At 46.7% G+C, this 21,648-nt stretch overlaps 1 long non-coding RNA gene across 1 annotated transcript; it reads left to right on the top strand.

Moving 5' to 3' along the window:
• Positions 1-14,061: 14,061 nt before the first annotated feature.
• Positions 14,062-20,302, top strand: LOC148003844 (uncharacterized). The gene is made up of 4 exons (XR_015629224.1): positions 14,062-14,337; positions 15,502-15,592; positions 18,739-18,825; positions 20,101-20,302. It is a non-coding gene; the product is annotated as an uncharacterized LOC148003844 (long non-coding RNA).
• The last annotated feature ends 1,346 nt before the right edge of the window (positions 20,303-21,648 follow it).

The following is a 21,648-nucleotide window of genomic DNA, read 5'->3' as shown; positions in this document are numbered from 1 at the left end:
CTACACTGTAGTAGTGGTTCTAGATAGACCCATCAGCCACAAATAAATATGTGCACGAATTAAATGCATAAACAAACAAATGGTATTGCCTTAGTTAAGGTCTTATTGCCGTGAAGAGACACCATGACCATGGCAACTCTTATAAAGGGAAACACGTAATTGGGGCTGGCTTAGTATCAGAGGTTTAGTGTGTTGCTGCCACGATGGGAAACATGGTGGCATGCAGGCAGACATGGTGCTGGAGAAGAAGCTGAGGAAGGTTCTACATCTTGATCGGAAGGCAGCAGAAGGAGACTGTGTGCCACATTGGGCATAGCTTGAGTACTCCAACAGTGACACACTTCCTCCAACAAAGTCACACCTCCTAATAGTGCCTCTCTCTGTGGGTCAAACATTCAAACACATGAGTGTAAGGGAGCCATACCTATTCAAGCCATCACAGGCATCTAGCTGGGATAAGAGGAATAGCCAGTCTGTATGAAAGTGGCAATCCTGATGATGGTACAGGACTGTCTCCAAGGACAAGGTTATCATGTTCAATTATCGACGTATGTGATATAAATGCTTGTAGGCTGCTCGTTAACAGAATTTGGGAAGATGGGGGATTCATTGTGATTTTCATTTCTAGTATATTTTAATTCTGTAAACTTGTTTACTGTGAGCTCTTAATGAACAGATACTTGGTAAATGCTTGCTGACTTGCTGGCCAGATGTCCTCTTATTTGGTTCCTGACAATAGAGCCTTGCCTTCTCTTTTGCTGCCCACTCTGGATGCATGCTCGTTAGCCTTTGGCCTGCACTAGCAAGCAGGATATGATAAGTTTTTAGCACCATCGGAATTCTGATGTAGAGGGCACTACAAAAAAGGATGTGCAGAGTCCACCCTTTCTGGTCCCAGTGAAGAGGATTTGACTCTGTGTTCTTCTACCCTGGGTTCATGTCTGGCTAGGGATGTTGCTGTCACTGCTATCTTCTTGCAGGCTGGACAGGAAGCCTGGGCTGATGTGTCTCCAGTAGTCCGTGCTCCCTGCTTGACATGTGCCAACCTCCAGGACATCCATGTCTGCCTGCGAACGTCTTTGCCTTGCCTGGCCCCCCATGGTTTTATGCAGATGCTGCCTTCATTCATCCAGGCCTACAGAATCGCCCAGAGCACCTATCCATTCTCAGAGATGAGGGCTCCGACAGCAAATCTATCGCTCTGGAATCTTCTCCCTCTGCATTTCCTCCACCCCTAGTTTTTAGAAGAGGACGGTGTTGTGCACATGCAGTTGTCTTGGGACCAATGAAGGTAAGTTCAGACTGGTTCCTGCCTCTGCCTCAGATACCAGCCATGGCTGACAGAACTAATGAACCCCATTATTGTGTTAAATAATAAAAAAAAGATGCACCAACCCACGCTAGCACCATTTACTCTCTGGCCCCAGCAGTCTCGCTGTCTCTATGGCTAGCCCCATGCAGCGACTGCCTATCTTGTGGTTAGCTGTCACAAATCCCTTAACCCGGTAAAATCAAAACTCCAGAGGCTTGTAATGTATCAGTCAGATTTATATCAGTAAATTCTCAACCCACAAAACGCCCAAACAAAGAACTCAAAGGCAATTGATATTGATATAAGCTGTCCACTTAGATTGGACAAATTGTCCTGTAATAATCCATCCCTTATATGATATTCATGGCTACCTGTGGCTATTTAAAGCCACACAGATCTTGGGTCACCCTTCTCTTCCTCCATCTTGCCTCCTTCCTTTTCTCTTTACTGTCTGTCCTGTATCAGCCTGCCTTTCTTTTTCACTGCCCTCACAGGCCTTGCCTTGTCTTGTGCCTGCCCTTACCTGCATATAGACAGTAACCCATGTCCCACCTTCCTTTTCTGTGTATCTAGGAAATCCATTCAGAGCTTTTCTCCACAGAGAACGGGTGCTAACACCTATCAAAGAGTAGGGTTGGTATTGCAGTATAACCTGCCACCATCTCTATGCCAGAGTGAAAGTCACCACCAGACTTTTGTCCACAGATTTCTTGAGTCGTCACACTGAATGCCAGATCATGGTCTCAGTCTTCTGAAAGCATTTCCAGAGATAGTCAAATTGGTTTGTGCCCCGTGAAAGCCCTCTTCCTGTGCCTGTTTCTCTCCTGCCAACTTCTCGCTCCACCCCAGCTGCCTCCCAGCACACTTTGTGCCTGAGTCTTACTATGTCACAGTGACCATCCAGTTAGATCTGTGGCAGCAGACTGAAGTGATCTGGCTCCGAGTGTCTCACGGAAGCCTTCCATTACTGCTGCCAGTCACCTTCTGGGGAATGGGAGCCTCCGGTCAACTCTCTGCCCCCCTCAGCGTCCAACCCGGCTTCTCACAAATAGTATGCAATCTATAAACTCTCCCAAAGGGATAAGCTATACTCACCTAGAAACAAACTGGAATAAGGAGCTACTGTACGGTAGCCAGAACAAAAATCAAAAGTCAGAATTTTATAAATAAAACCCGAGTTTATTACATGGTCAGGAGAACATGCTTTCCAGGCACTTGAGAGCTCAGGCCTGGGAATCTTGGTGTGACCACTCAAGCGGACCTCATCTCACCTGTAGAACTTAAGCTAACATGCTCTGGAAGCTGCCCTGAGGGCTGCGAGGTCACATGTCTACATCCTTATTCACACAGGACTTTAAGCCAAATCTTTTAAACCTCTGATAAAGAGACGTAGGCCTTATATCATATTAACTATTCTGGAAAGAGCACAATTCTCCAGAAGTCATTTACAGGTTTTTCTGCTCTAAAGCAGAGAGGGAAGGGAACAGCCAAGTAGAAACCGAGCTTGGATACCTCAGGCTGATCCTAGGCTGCCCAGCAGGGGGCGCTCTGCTACCGCTGCCGACTTCAACTCAGTGTAGGCCGATTTCTTAGTCTAGGGGTGTTGTTGTTGTTGTTTGTTTTGGTTTGTTTTTTGCTTTTTCCCCAGCTTAGGAAAGTTCATTCCTCACAGTTACTTTTCAAGTAGAAATTTGGGACACCGCTTTCGACTTTTGTCTCTCACAGCCTCCCTCTCTGTCCACCCCAATTCAGATGGCCCAAATGTAGGTGCACATTGGGTGGAAGGCTAAGTCAGTGGGCAGATGGAGTTCCCAGGCAAGAAGGCAGGGGGCGGAGCTTAGGAAACTTCTCCCGTGGGGGGGGGGGTCCCTCAGTCTCTGAGTTGGGGAGGTCACTCCCTAGTGATCGGAGTTCAGTTTCTGTCTCAAGTATCTTACAGTTCAAGGCGGAGGATTCGATCTGGGAGTAAATGGAGCTACTGGGCTCTTCCCGGGCTGGCCGTCTTTCAAGACAGACAAGGTCTCTTCTTCAAAACAGGGAGGTGGCAAGCACAGCAGTTCTCGGCTCACTGCTTCTCTGATTTGTAGTGGGGGCAAAGTTAGTAGCTTCCAGAAGAATGAAGGCTGCCCATAGATTTCTATTCATCGTGGCTCTGACCTCTAAGATTCTGGTCCTTCTTGTCTTCACAAAGGTAGAACTATCTGTACCCAAATCACCCAAAGTGCTTTCAAGTTGTTTATTGCCAGCATGATCTTGTGAGTTTAAGGCTCCCAACATCGTGCGCTGTCTCTGTGTCCTTTGGTCCAAGTCAGCAGTGTTGCTGCTGGTGGAACTGTGGGAAGGTCACACGGATGGGTCCAGCAAGTAGGTGAACTAAGTCTCAATCTGGACGATGGATATGTGAGGAATAGTGAACTGCTATGTGAAACCTCTCTGTGTCTTACTGTTTCATAGTAGATGCTTGACAAGTTCATTCTTTCTTTCTTCCTTTCTTTCTTTCTCCCTTCCTTCCTTCCTTCCTTTCTTTTTTTGGTTTATTTTTTGTTTGGTTTGTTTTTCTTTTGAGATTGGGGATGGGGGTGGGGTCGTCTTACATGGTAGCCCAGGCTGGCCTAGAATTTACTATATAGTCCAGACCGGCCTCGAACTCAGCAATCCTCCTGTTTCTTGAGTGCTGGGATTGCAGGAATGGGCCATCATGCCTAGATGGAAGTGTGTGTATGTGTGTGTGTGTGTGTGTGTGTGTGTGTGTGTATACATGTGTCTGTATGTGTGTGTGTGTATACATGTGTCTGTATGTGTGTGTGTATACATGTGTCTGTATGTGTGTGTGTATACATGTGTCTGTATGTGTGTGTATACATGTGTCTGTATGTGTGTATATGTGTGTACGTATATGTGTGTATATGTGTGTGTGTGTGTGTGTGTGTGTGTGTGTGTGTACCTGACTAGAGAAATCGATGAACAGATTAAAGAGTCCAGAATGGACCCAAGTCCCTGTGAGAGTCAGAATGTAATGGAAATGGCATTTCAAATGATAACGCAGTGATCTCCAAGAAACAACACTGGGCTGTTAAACAGCTCACAGCACACACAGCAACACACCAGCTAGTGGGAGAAGGGAAGGTGTGCAGATACCAGGGGAAAACTACACAGCACTTCTATAAGGGCATCCAATCCAGGCATCAGGAAAGGGAAGCCTGATAAGGTTAGACTCACAAAACCAGAAATATTCACAGTCTGTAACTCTCACAGATTTCAAGATAAACTGGTGAAACACGGTCTTGATTTGTGTTAGAGACAGAGCTGACTTCATTTGTCTTTCAATAATTCTGAAATGTGGAGTGGGTGAAGATGCCACATTGACTGTCCTGTGTGTGTGTGTGTGTGTGTGTGTGTGTGTGTGCGCGCGCGCGCGCGCGAGTGCGCGTGCGTGCGTGCTTGCGTTTGTAAGAAATGAGGGAGAATAAAGGCAGAGGGATTCCATGAATCCTCTACTGGGCTTCAGAAGGGAGAAACTGAGACATTCAGGAGTCCTTCTCTAGAAGGTGTGAGCTAGAGTAGAGCTCTGGCATAGCCACTCAGGCCTGGCCAAACTGTGGACTCCGGCACTGGATCCTGCACAAAATTTCCTTCACATGGCATACAAGTCAGGGAGAAATTCTAGGGTGGAACAAACGCTTGTCCAGAAAGGGGCCATAGGGAATCAGCTAGGGGAAGTCCAGGAAAGCCCAGAGCAGGAAAACTGTCAGCATGTTTCTGAAGCCTAGCCCCCAGATGTTTTTGAACACTTCACAAAATTGTCCAGCAGAGGGAGCTCTGCAGAGCAAGGAGAGAGCCCACAAGAATCTAAGCACAAAAGACTCCACCCAGAAATGCACAGAACTGAGAAGGACTTCCCAGCAAAGTGGCAGGTTACAAACACACACACACACACACACACACACACACACACACACACACACACACACACACACACAAATCTGTAGGTGTCCTATGCACTGGTGACAAACACGCAGAAATAATCCCATTCACAAAATAAAATAGTGTCTGGGCACACATCTAGGCAGGGAAAGGAAAGGAGTCTACACTGAACTGGAGAGAGAAGTCGAGGGAGACAAGAAAGACCTGCCAGGCACATGGATGGGAGGAAAGGACTTTGCTGGCCATGACCATTCTGCCAAATGTAGCCTACAGATCCAGTGCAATCCCAATCAAGTCTCCAGGTCTTTTCTTCACAGACATAGAAAAAAAAGAAAAACCTCAAAATGTATACGGAAGCACAAAAGACCAAGATAAGCAAAGCCACCTGAACACGAAGAAGACCGAAGAGGGTGCTGCTATTCCTGGGCTCAGCTATGCTATGGAGCCATAGTGATAAAAGGCACCCTAGCGCTGGCTGGCACAAACCAAACACAGACACGTACATCATGGAAATAGAGCTGAGGTCCTGGATGTAAGACCATTCGACTACAGCCCCCTGATTTTTTAAAACATTTTATTTTTTATGGGTGTGAGCATCTTACCTGCATGTCTGTATGGACACTACATATATGCAGTGGCCATGAAGGCCAGGAGAGGACATCAGATCCTCTGAAACTGGAGTTTCAGACCTACCCTTGTGACCCACCATGTGGCGTTTGCAAATCGGACCTGGGTCCCTTACAAGAGCAGCCAGTGCTCTTAACCACAGAGCTGCCTCCCCAGCCTCCACCACTTTGACAAAGAGAACCACGATACTTTTCAACCAAAAAGAAGAAAAACAGGAAACAGAAAAAGAATGGGAACACGCACAGTTTGATAGGGAAAATGGAGGTGAAAAAGACCAGAAACGCATTGGGAACATGGACAGAGGCCTGGACAGACCCTCAAAATACACACTAGGCACAGGAGAGCAGAGGCTCTGCTCTGTTTGTGGCAAAAAGGTAAGAAAATATGATGTTTTCTCCATGTTGCCTCAAAAGGGTGTCTTTTTAAGCTGTGTGTGTGTGACATTTGAAAAAAAAAAAAGGCAGAAAGATCCTGGGCTACGTAGTGAGTTCATCCTTGGCTACTTAGTGAGTTCAAGGCCAGGCTGGACTATGTGAGACCATACCTTGCTCAAACCAGAATAGAAAGTAGGAAGGGACTGTGTCCTGTGTGTGGGGGGCAGGAGCCAGGGAAGGGGGCTAGATACAACTCCAGGTTCCCCACAGCCATGGGATGAATCAGATTCTCTCTGTCCTTAGCTTCCTCTCTGTTTTTAATTTGAAAACATTTTAAAAGTTGCCTTAACACTTTCAAGGTAAAATTCTGGAGTTTGAGAATTAGCAATACCCACCTGTCATTGTGGCAACCACACTTACCTGGGCTCCCAGGGCGCTGGAGGTTGGAGGGATGGAGGCACCTGTGGAGAAAGTGTAGCTCCATGGATTGTGGGACCCGGTTTAATTCCCTAGCAAAGCTGTTACCATGAGTTTGTGGACAGAGGAGTAAAGGACACTTGCAGAGATAAGACAGGAGAAGCAAACTGCAGCGCTCCAAGCATCTCTGTCCTGTCTCCTGTCCTGTGGTCCACTTCATGCTGCCCCACGCCCGTGACTTAGAGCTTTAAGTAGGAAGATCACAGCTGGTTGTTTTCAATAGGAGCTCAGCAGGACAGAGCGATATAGGAGGTGGGTGCGATATGAAGCCATTCTCCACCTGCAAGCAGAAGGCTGGATAGTGCTTCTAGCTCAAACCCCAAACCTTCCCGTTATAGGTCTGGAGTGTTCTATGAAACTGACTGAAGCATCCTTTTCCGTGGATTGCCCAGGAGGATAGGGACTCACTATCCTCTTACTTTTTACCTTTTGTAAAGTCCCTCTTACTTTTACCTTTTGTATAGTCTTTTGGGATTTCCCAGAGGCACTTTAAACAAGATGCACAGGTCTTTTCTCTTCTGCTTTAGTTTGCTTTCTGATGCTAGAACAAAATACTGGAGGCGAGAACATTATCACGACAAAAAGGTTTATTTCAGCTTACAGTTTGAGATGTTGTCTGTAAACTCTTATAACAGCTTTGCTTGGGAACTGGGGTGGCTCTGGGATGGGCCTGGGCTCTAAGGTGGGGATGGCAGAATAGGGTGGGTTTAACATGAGTATGCAAGTGTGAGAGGCCAGGAGAGGAGAGGCTGAAGAGCTGGAGTTTGGTAATGGGTTTTACTACCAGCCTCAGACCATTACTTCCTGCTCCTGGGAAATATGAAAGGTACCACAAGGTGGCGCTCATCACAAAGTCTCTGACCAGGCACAGATCAGTCAAGGAAAGACTAGTTCTGGATTTGCAAAAGCAAGGCAGACAAAGGCGGTTAGACTCCCCCTAAAATTTGATTGGTACGATTCCTAGTTCAGCTGAGGCTGAAGAGTTGTCATCTTTAGGAGTGACCTTCAGTCTGGGAGTGTGTACAGACACAGATACATGTGTATATACACACTTATGCACTCAGACGCATCCTCTCATACTAATACATGTGCACATGCACACAGGGCACTAGAAGAGGGTAAGAGCCAGGCTGTGGTACCTCAAGTCATCCTGTGACTTTGTTCTAGTCCTCAAACTACAGGCCCATGGAGGGGTTGAGTTTCATGCAAAAGTTCCCCCCTTTCTATACACTTGCTGCTTATGCTGCTGGCCACCTCCCCGTCCATGGTCCCTGATTGTCCCACCAAGACACGTACCAAGGCTTCAGACAATAAGAACCACAGAGACTTTCCAGGGTCTAGTGTGTGGCCCTGAGGACACAGCAGGGAGGAAAAACAGTGCACTTGGGAGACGCATGTAGCCCGGAAGGAATTCAGACCTGATGGTTGGAAACATCTTCTGGAAACTCATTTAAACAGCACAGTGTTACTGTTTCCTCCTGTTAGCCTGTGGAGTGAGTGTCCTTTGGGTTTGGGAGTTTGTCTCATCTTGAAATACTAACTTCTGGTGTGTCTCAGACACTCCCACAGGGTCCCCTAATTCTTGTGGCCAGGTTCTTCCTTGAGACCTACGTGGTGTCTCTGGGGAGGACTACCTTTGTGAGGCTACCATTCCCGTGAGTGTATCCCTAACTTCCCCACACTGAGCACCTCTGACACGGTCAGAGTCTATGTCTGAGCTACTTGGCTCCACAGTCCATGGAGCTGAGAGGATCTGCTCTGAAGACCTGGGCCCACCTCACACTAACACCACACTGGTCTCTCACCTCAGTGAACAAAGCAGAACTGTGCAGCGAGTCCCCAGCCTTACCTATGAGTCTGCCTTTCACCACAGGGCTTCAAGGACACCACACAGGACCTGAGGGGCAGGTGGTCTTGGGTAGGACAAAGTGTGAGAGGTCAGAGACACCCAGGCATCACCTTGCATCACCAGGCATCAGAGCCAGCGGGACCTACAGGACTGCAGAGGCCCAGCTCTGAGCATGACCTCTGCTCTTGTTTTATCTCAGTCCTGAACTGTCCTCTGTGTCCCCACGGCTGTGGGATCAGGACCACATTTTAGCACGTGCCACAGAACTGGTCTCAGACGTGAGGCTTTGTTTCATTGCCAAACCGTTATGTAGTTAGAGAACTAAATTGTTCATGTTCCTAAATGTTTTACATGGTAAATGGTAGACGGCAAGGACAGGCGAATGCCTGCAGGAGACTGCCACCGCCTTGGTGGCACTGCAGTGAGGGAGTCCTCCAGTCTTAGGTAGACACTGAACTCTCTATGCAACAGTGGTTCAGGAAAAGAGTGGGTGACTTGGATGTGAGTAATCTGCTCTGTCTGATTCATGATCAGCTTTGTCCCATAGCACAGCCCACCATACTGTCTTTGGGTCTGTGGGAGTGTTGTTGTTGCTGTTGTTGTTGTTGTTGTTGGTGGTGGTGGTGGTGGTGATGGTGTTGTTGTTGCTGCTGTTGTTGTTGTTGGTGGTGATGGTGTTGTTGTTGGTGGTGATGGTGGTGTTGGGGTGTTGTTGCTGCTGCTGTTGTTGTTGTTGGTGGTGGTGGTGATGGTGTTGTTGTTGTTGGTGGTGGTGTTGGGGTGTTGTTGCTGCTGCTGTTGTTGTTGTTGTTGGTGGTGGTGGTGGTTATGGTGTTGTTGTTGTTGTTGTTGTTGGTGATGGTGTTGTTGTTGTTGGTGGTGGTGATGGTGGTGTTGGGGTGTTGTTGCTGCTGCTGTTGTTGTTGTTGGTGGTGGTGGTGATGGGGTGTTGTTGCTGCTGCTGTTGTTGTTGTTGGTGGTGGTGGTGATGGTGGTGGGGGTGGTGATGGTGGTTATTGCTGCTGTTTTGACTGCTCCTGGCTGAGCCATTAGTTCCAGTCTGGGCCATAGGTGCAGGGCCCATGAGCAACTGAGTGAGCTGGGGACATCTGCATTCTGACCTCTTCATTGTGTCCTGTCTCCTTCCATTCCCTGTCTTCTCCTTGGCACCTTGGCCACGATGCCTAGTCTTCCAAACACAGAGGGCAGTCAGCAAATGGATCCCTGCTCATCAGCCTCAGGAGCAGCCATGAGGAAAGGCAGTGGTCTGTGGCTGGAGCACACAACTCTTCAGTCACAGGCTGAAGTGGAGTGGAGGGGCTGTGGGGATAGAAAATGCAGGCTGAGGTGTTCAGGAACTGCCCTGTGTGGCCAGTCCAACCGAAGAGCCTGCTTTATCTTTAAGAAGACTGCCTTTCTTTTAGCCACACATACTAGGCCTGACCTTTAGACCAGCTTGATAGGATAACTGAGCTCTTGTCCAGTCATCAGGACCCACCAGCTCCTAGCCTTCACTCTGGACTCCTTTGTTTAATAAGACTCCAATGTCTCTTTGTTCTCTGAACTTCTAAGAGACCTCCCTGGCCTCTGTCTGTCCTGGATGACAGTTCCAGCTTTGCAATTCGTCCCGAATAAAACCCTGTGGTTGGTTGGTCATCTCTGTTTCTTGACCTTGACACCTCCCATCCAGGCAGCCTAGGGATTGTGGCACATTGAACACGGGGATAATTCAAAGCATCCAGAAATCATGAGGGCCAGGAATGGTGCAGGACCCTATGAAACAGATTGCTAAGAGGAAGTCCTCAGGGGAGTAGAAAGTAGGGGTTTGTCCTGGGTTGTTCCAGGAAATAGATGCCAAGATGTCCAAATATGTAATAATGGCATTTTAAAAATGTCCCTGAGGGACAAGGCAGACCAAGTGGTGCTTGGATGGAAGGGGTCACCGGCTGAGCCAAACCTGAGTCTGGAGAAGGACTGAGGGAGATGAGGGTGACAGAGGGCCCCAAGTCACCATGTAAGGGAAATCTGCGGTGATTGGCTCCTCGGTCATGGGTAGAGCAGCCTGAGGGGCCCCCTGGATAGATGCAGATATTTAACGGCTCACAAGCTAGTGCTCAGGGAAAACACAGCTCTGCTGTCTTGGATAAAGGCAACAGTGGGGGAAGGGGGAGACGTGGGAAGAAGTGAGAAGGAATTCTTGTAGCATGAATTCTGCTCACATCTAGAGGAAAACATATTGAATATGAAGCCTGCTTCGAACCCAGCAATGGAGAGGCAACTTTGAATGGGTCTGGAAATGAGTGTTACATATTTATGAAACAATACTGAGAGACCATGGATGGCAGAAAAGGCAGCTCTGGACTGCAAACAGCCAGCTTGTCTCTGTAAGCAGAAAAAGGAGTGAGCTCAGGTCAGGTTACCAGCGCACGATTCCCTGTGTGGAGAGTGGCCTTCGGTCTGGGTCCTTGTTGTATTCTAACCAGTTCTGGTGCTGCTGCTGCTGCTGGCGATCAATCCCAGGGCCTCATGCATAGTGTAGGTAAGACCTTTACCATACGGCTAAACGCGCTCTGTCTTAGTTCCAGTTTCTATTGCTGTGAAGAGACGCCATGACCACGGCAACATTGGTAAAGGGAAATACTGAATTGGGGCTGGCTGAGAGTTCAGAGGTTTAGTCCATTGTCATCATGGCGGGAAGCATGGCGCCATGCAGGCAGACATGGTGCTGGAGAGGTGGCTTAGAGTTCAACATCGAGATGGGCAGGCAGCAGGAAGAGAGAGTGACACTGGACCTGGCTTGAGCAGGTGAAACCTCAACCCCAGTGACACACTTCTTCCAACAAGGCCACACCTCCTAATAGTGCTACTCCCTATGAGTCTATGGGGGGGGGCATTTTCATTCAAACCATTGCACGCTCCCTAATTTAAAATAGATACTTGTGGATTCCCACCTTTAAAACGCTCTCCACATGCCTGGGGTTGGGTTAGGCTCTCCTGCTGACCCCAGCTTGCCATCAACAGGGAACAGGCCGGTTCACTGAAGCATGGTGGGTTCACTGATGCTGGCTCACTGATGCATGGTGGGTTCACTGATGCTGGCTCACTGATGCATGGTGGGTTCACTGATGCTGGCTCACTGATGCATGGTGGGTTCACTGATGCTGGCTCACTGATGCATGGTGGGTTCACTGATGCTGGCTCACTGATGCATGGTGGGGTGTGTTCAGGTGCAGCTCTTGCCATGTCAGGGTACAGGAGGGAGCCCCGTCCCTAGGCAGGGTTCTGTTGCCTTTCTGTTCTTCTCAGGGCCTCTGGTGCCAAGGTGAAGCTTCCGGGGGTCCAGATTTGACCCTTGTATGTGCAGAACTAGAAAGTACCAGGAAGCACTGAGAACCCAGAGGTGGCCCCTGCTCACGTGAGCTCATAACCCTCCATGGCTCATCTTGGGGGAGAATAATTAACTTCTCCTCTTTTATCTCAAAGTCAGACAACCTAGGACCAGCCAGTACTGCTGGGCCAGTCCTGTACTGCTGGTCAGATCTCCCACAGTCCTTGCCCTCTACAGACTACTGGGCTGGGAAACAAGTTAGTGCGCCCACTCTGCTCAGTTCTGCTTCAAAGCCCTAGGCAGGAACTTGGCCTCCGAGCCATCACTGCTAACTAAGCAATGTCCATGGACCCATAACCCTGAGCATTAAGTGGACCTGCTGGAATGTGACCCCGGTGAATAAATTCTTCGCCTACCCCCGGATTCCAGAAGGTTCTATAAACAAAGGCCTTCATCTGTTAACTGCTCATTGGGGATAGAATACAATCTCCTGCCAGTTATCTGGATTGTTTTTTTAAAATGGATTATTTCATCTCTAAGGTTTGCGGGTCCTTTCTTTTCTGACAGTAGGAGGGAGTCTTGGCAGGAGCAAGCATTGGTTGGCCACATTAGCTCTGTCCCCTTCCAGTCTAGCCTTGCTCCCAACTCTCGTAATAAGAACCAGTTCTTTCCCTGCGTGACTTTGCTGCTTAATGGAATAGCTTTGCACAGCCTCATTAGGGTCCAGCCTCGTTCTGACAGTTGCTTGTGACCTTTACATAGTCCAGCTGCTACCATCATCTCTAGAAAGGAGAAAGTGGACATTGCTGGGGGCCTGGGTTCCACACACAGCCGTGAGAGTCACGTGGCATGAGCCACACTAGGAACATGCTGGGCCAAATTTGTTCTTAAATATTACCTAATATTGCTGGGCAGCTGGTCTTTGGCTTGGATGGGGGAAAGGGGCTTCAATTAAACTCCTGTTTGAGGACGCAAGGATGAAGATTATTAATGAATGCTCTCGGCTGTGTTTACTAAATCCAACAGAATGGCTGAGCTCTCGGCACATCCCCACACACACGTTCACAGGCTGGAAGGCCTCGCACCACTGAGATGTGGTTTCCACCCAGCCTGCCACATGTGGCCCCAGCCAGACCGCTACTAACCCTGGCTTCCTCCTCTTCTCTCTGGTTCCCACATCCCGTACAGAATGGTTCATATATCAACCCAGTGCTCCCCAGGTTCTGTCCTGCCTGGAACAGCTGCCCCCACCCGGAGCAGGAATAAGAAGGTGATATGGTCTGAGAAACCACAAGGACAAAGGGTCTATAAGCCAAAATTAGTTTTAAGGCCTCAAGAATGTCAGCAGTGAAGCGTCTAGGGGTCCACCCTGTGTTTAAAGACTGCATCTTACTCTCATATCCAGCGTTTTCATTACATCACAGAGGCAGTATTAATGAGGTCTTACTAAATAATCTACACGTTGCACTAAGTATTTGAAACACTTTATAATACACGTACAGTGTATTTTCAAACATGTTAAAAAGTTCACGGCAACCGCTCGCTCTGTGTTTGAATGTCATAACACACTTGAAAGTTTATCTTTCTGTTTCGTAGTAAGTGAACTGAGTGTCTGGTTTTTGTTTTTCCTGGTTCTAGGGGTGGAACCACCGCCTCAAGTATGCTAGACAAGCATGCTGCCACTGAGTCCTGGGCACCCATTTTAATTCAGAATTAATCACAACGAAATGTGAAAATTGATTTGTCCGTTGCGGTAGCTCCAGACTCCAGCAGTCACAGCAGCCAGCGGTGTAGCGAGCCTGGATGTGCAATAGATTCACACGCGTCTCGTTTCCAAAACCTATCACAGCGACAGCTCAGCAGCTCCTGTCTGCTGTCCATGTGAGCAGGAAGCCTTGGGAGCTTCCTCGGACAGCATCGTTGGCCTTAGGGCTGTCTGACCAAGGCGGGTTAGCGTTAGAAGGAAATGTAAAAATCTAAGCATTTCATTCCAAGTGGACTCCAAACCTTTACCTCAAAAAGCACAGACCTGCAACACCCCCAGCGCTTTCCCACCTGCGGTGCTTCCAATAAGAAACGTCCCCATAGGCTTACGTATTTGGACACTCAGCCCCGAGTTGGCGGATCTGTTCCAGGAAGCAGCAGCACCGCTAGAGGAAGTACGTCACTGGGGGCGGGCTCTGAGGTGTTACAGCCTCACTGTCACTTCCTGTTATTTCTGTTTCCCTTGTGTGGATGAAAACATGGTCGTCCAGTTTTCCATCCCTGCCTCTAGCCTGTAACTTCCCCTCCATGCATCCTTTCCCTCTGACACCATAAACTAAAATAAGCCTTTTCCCTCCTAATCCGCTTTTGGTTATGGGGTATTAACACAACAGAAAAGTAGTTAATGCATTGCTCATCGCTCATTCAACACTCAAACCGTTTAACTGAGCCTTTGAAATCGGTAACTATTTTTAACCGTTGATTTTGTGGGAGTGCTGCATAACCTCAGCGCTGATGTCTAAAAGCGATTGTGGCTTGTGTTTAATTTCCATACAAAGCTCATGCTAGCCAGGAAATCTTTCTCATAGCCTGGATGTTGGAGGCCCCCTGACACCAACATTCAGGTTTTGATGGTAGAGAGAGACGTGGGAACTCAAATACTTGAACGCTCCCTAATGAGGGAGACACATATGTGTTCAAGTTGAATGCGTGGTGTGGGCCATTTCCAAGTTGTCAGAGAGAGAGAGAGAGGAGAGAGGAAAGAGAAGGGGAGAGGAGAAAAGGGAAAGAAAGAGGAGAGATGAATGAGAGGAGAGAGGGAGAGAGAAGAGGAGAAGAAAAATGAATGAGAGAGCAAAGAACACTCACAATGGCTCTGTTATGCCCAAGGAGAGGCCAGCCTGCCAGCAATCCAATATCCAGTTACACACAATACAGTCTCTGCATAGTCTCCTGTAAGATAAGTATCCATTCCTGCACTGATCCACTCTCCTGAAATCCCTGGTATTCAGGATGATGGCGCTGTCCCCCTTCCTTCTGGTTGGTTTTCCTATTCCTGGTATTCCTACTGCAGCACCATTGAATTGGGGGACACGCCAATCAAAGCTCTCTCCTTCAAAAGTCATGCCTTGTATTTTTAGCTCTGATTAGATTTTTTGAGACCAAGCAAGTTATTGCCTTTAATTAGTTCCAGACTTCAATTAGGCTCATGACGCATTCTCAGGAATTCTTGAGTGAAAACCCACAGGCTCAGTCCCTTCTCTGGCTTTCTTTGCTGACATCAGTGGGGTCCCTTTGCCCTTGATCTCTTCTAGAAGCATCCTGAGGTTCAGACATTAACTCCTTAGCTACTTTGCTCCCTCACTTTCATTATTTTCTGGCTGTAAGCCCCTAGTCCTTTCAGATTTCCCTTTCCTTCATATTCATGACACTTGGGGTCAAGGGAGTCGGCGTTAGCATTTACAGTCATGCGTGACTGTAGCTTCCTTCTTTGTGTTCAGGCTGGGCTGTTGAGTGTTTGGACACTAGTTCTTGCTACTGATTCACACTCCTAACCCCCACGATGGTTATATAAGTACATTTAAAAAATTTTATTTTACTTTTAATTATGTGTATCTATGTGTAGGGGTGTGCACTTGAGTGTAGGTGCCCTCAATGACCAGGAGAGGATGTCAGATCCCCTGGAGCTGGCTACAGAAGGTTGTGAGCTGGCTTATGTGAGTATTGGGAACAGGACGCAGGTCCTATGGAAGGGCAGTCTACACTCTTAACTGCTGAGCCACTGGCCTAGCCCTGCGAATATATTTTTGTATAAGTATGTACTAAACATGTAAGGAATAGGTATACAAAACTGCTTCTCTATGTATCCAACATTCCAATGTAGCTAAATTCTCCAGAATTAGTTCTGGAGTAAATGTTCTCCAAACTGGCCTCTTCCAAAACAATAGAGCTTCATGCCCTAGTCATTTACAACTTCACACTTACTCATTCAGTTGTGGTCTAACTCTGCTTTGTCCCAACAAGACCATTGTGTAAGAGCCATGACATCAATACATGTGGTTAGTACGTTCATTAATGAATATTTGTAACACAGCACAGTGGGTAGGAAACTGAACTGAATGTCTTTTTATAACTCTGAATCCTCCTGAGCATCTGAGCGCTTCATTCTTGTTATCCTCAAACATGAGAAGCATGAGTGCATATACACACATGAGCACATGCACACATACATGCATGCATGCATACATGAATGTAAGTATGTGTGTATGCATGCATAGGTTCGTTCATCTTCCCGGAAGTACACTGATGGACAATAATTTGCACATGCTAGTCAGTCTGAATCCTCAGTTTCCAAAGCGTCATTTAAAAAATAATTTTGCTGGTATAATTTTTAAAACCTGCCCACATTTTAAGATGTGTCCCCAGTGGCCACCAAAATGATTTACCTCCTCAGAATTATATTGTCTTGATAGTCCCTTCCTGTGGCAACTTCTTTTCCCCTGGAAAGCACTTTCGGTGAGCTGTTTAATTATGCAAATATGAGAGAAATGTGATGAGCCGGCCTCGAGCCCCAAGGCAAAGTCAAATCTGCCTTCTCCACCTAGGAGACTGCTGATAACCTAAATGACAGGGGGTAAAATTAGGAAATAATTTGGAAATGTGGAAAATTGGTATTAGTGGGCGCTCTTTTAGCCAACCCTCTGTTCTAAGTATTTTGCATGGATAAGTCAGCACAAAGGGAGTTCAGGGGCCCTGGTCGAGACTCCCTGGTCTGGTCCCCTAATCTCCTCTTTCCAGACACATTCCCATCTCCAACTCGTTTGTGTTTTTCTGTCCATTACTTTCATACTTTTACCTACAGAACTGATATACTGGACACCTTTGCATGTTTCCCAACTGTGCGTGTGGTTTGAGACAGAATTCATTTTCCCTCAGATCTGATTATATTTCATTTGGTGTTAAGTTTCAAGATCCTCATCACTGTGTGTGAACGTGGTTTTTCCATCTAGTTTATTAGCACAGGGACACACTGCTGTATCAAACACACTTGCTCTTTCAGAAAACATAATAGAACATCTTGGTGCGTTCCAAGATACCAAGTCCTAAGTCTCAAAGCCGTGGTCCTTCTGAGACAGCCAAGAAACAACAAGGAGACCTCTTCCGGCTTACTCTTCTTTTCTTCAGAGAATTTCCATGCCCCAAAATGCAGTGGGCACAGCAGAGCTTGCAGTTAAAAAAAAAAGTGAAGCAGTGTGGCTGACACTTGACATCTTAAGATAGACCCTTTATCTACAGATGGCAGTCTGCATCTGAGGTCATCGAGGTTTGAACTGAACTCCAGTGAGAAAGATCTGCACAGAGTTGAATCTGGAGATGTGTACAGGGAGATGTGCACAGGGACAGCCTTGAGTATTGAACTTGACACCCATTATCACACGCATTTAAGGAACCCTTCAATGTGGGAAAGAAGCCCCTAAGTATTAGCAGTGATGGGTGTGGGAGCTCACCTAGGGCTGACAGTGTGATGCTCCCCCAACCTCTAGCCAGGTGGTCACACTGCACAGCCTGCAGAACATTGATTAGAGGCCACAGAACAGCCTCACCACCATCCTTAGGGTATAGTTAACACCAGGCTGATCAGTCATGTTTCCAACTACAAGAAAAAAACTGTCACAAACAAACAACAACAAACCAACCAACAGACAAGAATATTGAAAATATGTATCCAGGCTTCAATTACTATGACAAATACTCAGGAAAAGAGTTTAAAAGGAGGGAATGTTCTTCTTGGCTTATGATTTCCATCCATAGTCAGCTGACTCCATCAAGAGTCAGTCCACTGAGATGGCTCAGTGGTTAAGGGTACGTGCTGCTTTCACAGAGGACCCAGAGTTGAGCTCCTAGTACCTAGTCGGAGTGGCTCATGACCACCTGTAACTCCAGCACCGCGGTCCTAGCAGCCCTCACCCAGCCTTCGCTAGCTCTGCATTCATGCATGCCTGTGCTCTCTCTGTCTCGGTCTCTGTCTCTGTCTCTCTCTCTCACACACACACACACACACACACACACACACACACACAAAATTAAAAAACAAAATAAATCCTTAAAAGTCATATATTTTAGAAGTGTAAAGCATTACAAAAATGTCTGATGCCATGTGTTTGTATGCTACTGACCGAAGTGCATGCTGTTCTGTAAAAAATATATATATAATCTTTTCCCATTTGCTGTCTACTCTGCATCTGTCCTTTGAGACAGATCCTCTCTCAGTGGCAGCCATTTCAGGATACTAGCCTCTTTTCGTTATACAAGAGGGTATGTGTTTATTCGTTTGTTTTTGCTGAGTTTGCAGTGGTTGGCAGACACAAAGACAGGAGAATAAGGTCAGGTATTTACAGATGAGGATATCAGTCACTTTGTATGAGTATAAGTCTCAATTCTTTGCTTTTTCCCTCATTAAAGTTTTTGTTGTTTTGTTTGTTTGTTTGCTTGCTTGCTTGAATGGAGCTAGAGTGTCTGGAAGTCAAACTTTCCATGGTCCCAACTTTACTGGTGTTTTTTTCTTGGGCAAGCAGCAAGATTTTCAAGCCCCTTCATTCTGCTTTATGTTGATAAGTCATACTGTAAATTTGGCTATCAGCAGCAAGTAACAACTGCACAATACTCTGAATGCTGGGCTACCTTGAACTTTACCCTCCAGGTTAATGCAGCCACTTTTTTTTTTTTTTTTTTGGTTTTCTTTTTTTCGGAGCTGGGGACCGAACCCAGGGCCTTGCACTTCCTAGGCAAGCGTTCTACCACTGAGCTAAATCCCCAACCCCACAGCCACTTCTTTTAACTACAGTCTTTTATCATACCTCAGGGCACAGACAAACTGTAGAAAAGTTATTCACGACTGCATCTCTGAAGAAGCCTCTAGTAGTTCTCATTCCCACCAGAAACCTCACAGGTACAGTCTTTCTTTGTAAAGCTTTAACTTGTGGGTGGAGGACTTTGGGGATCATGGGAAACTGAAGTGCTGGATGCAGATTTAGCAAAATTAAGGCAGTCAATCAGGCCATGAGCAGGCTCCACTCTGTAACAGCAGCAGCAGCAGAAGCTACAATAACAACAACAACGTTTTTAAGTTGTCAGGATGTCTGCATCCACTTTCCACTTGTCCTTGGAAAGTCCTGGCTGAGTGACATTAAGGACTGTCTCTCCACCACCTAAGTTGATCTCACAAAGTTTCTCTGGGACCTGAAATCAGCCTTCATCAGTGTGGCCCATCCCCATGTTTTAGTACCAGTGAGCCATGGGAGCCAGGCCCCGGGAAGTCCCAGGGGACCCCATCTTAATTTCTACAGCATTGCTTCAATTGAGAGTCTGAGGGTTTCTTTCTTTCCCATCTCCTCCCCTCACCTCCTGCCCTGACCCACGTGTGATTGCACTCCTGTAAGTGAGCTGGTATGGAGGGTTTCTAAACTGCCTCAGACATCATGGTAAAGGTATCTTTTCAAATATATCAGTCCTCAGCTTTTGGTGGTGGTTTATCTCCTAACAGGTAGGTGAGCACTCAGGCAGTGCCTTGTGGAGCACTCAGCATGAACAGGCAGGGGCAGGCCACTTGAGGAGCACTGCCCTAGCTTTGGTCATTGTCACAGGCCCCAGTCCTTCCATGTAAAGGTAGTGATTTATTTATTTATTATATATAAGTAAAGCTGTCTTCAGACACACCAGAAGAGGGCATCAGATCTCATTACATATGGTTGTGAGCCACCATGTGGTTGCTGGGATTTGAACTCAGGACCTCTGGAAGAGCAGTCAGTGCTCTTTTTTTTAAGGGTCTTTTTTTAAAAAAAAGATTTATTTTATTTATATAACTATACTGTAGCTGTTTGTTTGCTTGTTTGCTTGAATGGAGCTAGAGTGTCTGGAAGTCAAACTTTCCATGACACATCACATCAGAAGAGGGCATCAGATCCCATTACAGATGGTTGTGAGCCACCATGACAGTCAGTGTTCTAAACCACTGAGACATCTCTCCAGCCTATTGCCCTGCCTTCTGATGACGCCTGTAACTGCTTCCTGGGAGTTGGTTTGGCTCAAGTGTGATTCTTAATGGAGAGTCTTCTACAAAGGGCAGAATATTGTAGAGAGTTATTTTGTTATCAAGTTATGATGAAGGTTTATACTTAGCTTACCTGCACCTCTTTTTGTAAAGGCCTCCCTGTTTTCTTTTCAGGGAGCTTCCTTTGTCCATTTCATGGTGGTTTTGTGGAATTCCCAGAATGACATCCCCCCCTCCCCACAAACAGCTCCTCTCAGGCTACAACTGCTTGTTTGCCTCAGAAGGTCTCTTTTGGAAACGCTGAGAGATGCCTCCACTTATCCTAAACATTTCTCATTATGGATTTTGCAAACTAGTAAAAGAGATTTTAGGATGGTCCAGTGTACATGTTTTTGTTCCTGTGACAAAATGCAAGAGAAACACAACTTCAAGGGAGAAAGGTTTGTTTTGGCCCCTGGACTCTGAGGTTTCAATCTTTGGTTGGCCCCATGGCTGTGGGCTGGAGGGAGTTAGAACATCCTGGGGTGAAGGGGGGCATATGAAGTAGAAGAAAGCTACTCACTGCAAGACAGGACTGAGAGAAGATGAGGAGGAGGGAGAATGTTTATCTGTGGATATGGTAGGCCCTTCAAAAGCACATGGCAGTTTAGTTTGTTAGTAAAGGACCCACCTTCGAATAGCCCACTCACCTGTGAAATCAACAGTAATTAATTCATTGACAAATGCCACTACCAACTGGTTACCAACAGAGTGGCCTTTCTGGGGGACTCTTCATATCAAACCATAGCAGGCAATGCCCCTAAAACCTTAGCAACATTGTTACCATTGGACATCTTTGAACAGGCAATGCCCTGAAACCTTAGCAACATTGTTACCATTGGACATCTTTGAGCATTTATTGTTTCACACAAGACAAATGACCGGAGAAATGAAACAATTTTTTTCTGATTAGATCTTTAAATATACTGGCCTTCCAGGAAACTCTGAAATGTGTCAGACTAAACAGGACAGAGAGAAAATGAAGACCAGTTTGTGTTTGTATGTCTCAGAATTGTCCCTTGGACCACGTCTGCTCAGTTTGGTAGTTAACCAAAGGGTTAAGATTTATTTTATGTATATGAGTACACTGTCATCATCTTCAGACACACCATCAGATAGACGACATCGGATTCCGTTACAGATGGTTGTGAGCCACCATGTGGTTGCTGGGAATTGAACTTAGAATCTCTGGAAGAGCAGTCAATGCTCTTAACCGCTGAGCCATCTCTCCAGTCCCTGCTTGCCTTTTTTTTTTTTTTTTTTTTGAATATTCCTCTTTGTGCTTTTAAAACTTCTACTTGGAGCTGGCAACCACAGGAGTTCCTGGCCAGTGTGAATATTTTCCTTAGCTCACTGCCTTCTCATCCCATACATCACCTGAGCTTAGTGCAGACCTGGTGATGGTGGACAGGGCAGAGAGGAAGCTGAGAAAGAGGATCTGTCACCCAAGAAGTCCCATCTTTGCCTGGACTCTCTTATTTCCTTTAAAGTGAGTTCAGTGACTGAATGAATGAACAAGACAGATCATGGTGACGGCTTCCAGGAAGAAATTGCTCCCAGAGTCCTCCAGGCTCATGCCATGAGCTTTCTGTATAGGGACTGCACAGATTATGTATGCTTTCTTGCTTGGGTTCTCACAAAACAAAATCCAAATGAGTGCTGTAGGATGTGGGTGATGGAAAG

This window comes from Rattus norvegicus, chromosome 9 (genome assembly GCF_021556685.1).
Source record: "Rattus norvegicus strain SHRSP/BbbUtx chromosome 9, alternate assembly SHRSP_T2T, whole genome shotgun sequence".
Taxonomy (NCBI): Eukaryota; Metazoa; Chordata; class Mammalia; order Rodentia; family Muridae; genus Rattus; species Rattus norvegicus.
Note: the sequence above shows the minus strand (reverse complement) of the source record. Positions and strands in the feature narration are given on the sequence as shown.